The following is a 2,038-nucleotide window of genomic DNA, read 5'->3' as shown; positions in this document are numbered from 1 at the left end:
CGTGGGGCGAGCCGAGGGAAATGTCGCATTCCGTTGGGAGGGCGATTAAATTAGGGGGCTTGGGTGAAGGGTGAAATGTTCCCGCGGGGGTCGATGAGAGCTCGGTCGATAGCCCGTATATGGAAAGGGATGGGACGTCGCCGTGGATAGGGTTCTCGCGTCGCGCTCGGTAAGGAGGGGGGTGAAGGGAACGGACTTGATCTCGAACCTCACCATCCCGCCAACAGGGGCTTGCCTTCCTCCTCGTATAAAAACCCGGAGGCATAGTAACGGGTAGGCACGGGTAGGCCCATTCTGGGCCAGAGGTCGCCCTCCCCCTGCAAATCCTCGGAGGATGGTCCTACGGGTAGGCCCAATCTGGGCCAGGGGTCGCCCTCCCCCTGTTAATCCTCGGAGGATGGTTCTACGGGTAGGTTCAGGAGTGCTCCCTCCCCCTGCTAAAACACGGAGGATGTTTTGCGTTTCGCGTTGGGGGGAATCTCGGGCGGAGGCAAACGGCGCGGCGGCGTAGGGTGTGGCGAAGGGAAAGGCTTTCCTGAGCCTGAACCGGAGCCACACAAACATGGATCTACCTCTCCATGGCCCTTGAGGCGAACCGGAGGTAGGAACACGGGTAGGATTGCATAAAGCGGTAAAAAGGGGTCTGCTTCCCCCTCTAAATCGGAAGCAGGGACACGGGTAGGCATCACTACGGTGGACAAACAGGAGTTGCCCCTCCTGGCCGGGACTTAGCAGTCTCGTTAGGCAAAACGTAGGCAGTGACGCGGGTAGGGCTGCTTGGACGCGAGGGTCTGACCGGACCACCGTCCCTGTGGCCAAAAGGGAGGTCTGCCTTCCTCCTCCTACGGTAAGGAAACACGAAGGCAGGGAAACGGGTAGAGCGGCTGGGAGATGGCCCTCCGATGGGGCCTCCTCACAGACGCGAAACGGGGTTACTCCTCATCCCGTCATGAATCGGAGGAGCGCGCTGTGCATGGGCGGTCGCCGGCAGACGCCCATGCGCAGATATGACGAGCAACCGTTGTTGCTCGAATCCGCAGGGGTCCCCGCGATGGGGGAATAAACGGGTAGGCCGGGCCCGCAGATCCTGGTCACTCGAGGCCCGGGTCTGTAGGTGCGGGGGGACACGTGTCCCCCGAAGAACCCCTCTCCTCTCCTCTCCTTCTTAACAACGGACGCGTTCGGGTAGGAGGGGGCGCCCGTTGCGGGGTAACACTCGCAACCGGTGCTCGCGAACAGAGGTCCTCCTCTCTCTGTTTAATAATAACGGAGGCGGGGACACGGGTAGGTGGAGGTGGATAGTCACCGGCCCTATCGTGGGCCGCAGTTGACACACATCGGCCAGCAGGGGTCTGCATTCCCCCTAGCCCCCTAGCAGGGGCAGGTAGATTGGCGAGGCTGGAGTTCTACGTAAAAGACTCCGGCCGGTGCCACATACCGCCAACAGGGGTCGGTCACTCCCCCTGGATAAATAACGGAGTGTTGGTTTGCATTGTTCCGTCGGTCATAAAACGGAACACCGGTGGGAACTTGGGGCCGTTAGGAGGGACGGGGGATTACACTGAGGGTGGGGGGCGCGTAGGCATAGGGGCCGGAGTCGCCTTAGTGCCCACGGTTCTCGTGGCGTACGAGGGGCTTGCAGGCTCAACGCAGAGGATATACCTCGCCTCTGCCTAATATAAAACCGGAGGTAGCCGGGTAGGGGAGACGGATAGTCGCGGCTCTTCTCGCTTGCGAGAATCCGGTGACACACGTCGGCCAGCAGGGGTCTGCATTCCTCCCAGCTTAAAAACCCGGATGCAGGGACACGGGTAGGGGAGGTGACTCGTCGCGGCTCTTCCCGTAATTGGAATCCGATGGCACACACCAGCCAGCAGGGGTCTGCGTTCCCCCTAGTTTAAAACACGAACGCAGGGACACGGGTAGAGGAGATAGATAGGCGCGGCACTTGTGCTAATGCCACATATCGCCGAACACGGGTGCTGTCTTCCCGTGGTTAAAAATCGAATGACAGGGGAAACGGGAAGGAGGGCGGGGG

Source organism: Trachymyrmex cornetzi, unplaced genomic scaffold (assembly GCF_001594075.2).
Source record: "Trachymyrmex cornetzi isolate Tcor2-1 unplaced genomic scaffold, Tcor1.1 scaffold197, whole genome shotgun sequence".
NCBI lineage: Eukaryota > Metazoa > Arthropoda > Insecta > Hymenoptera > Formicidae > Trachymyrmex > Trachymyrmex cornetzi.
The sequence above is the reverse complement of the archived record's forward strand: the minus strand, read 5'-3'. Positions refer to the sequence as shown.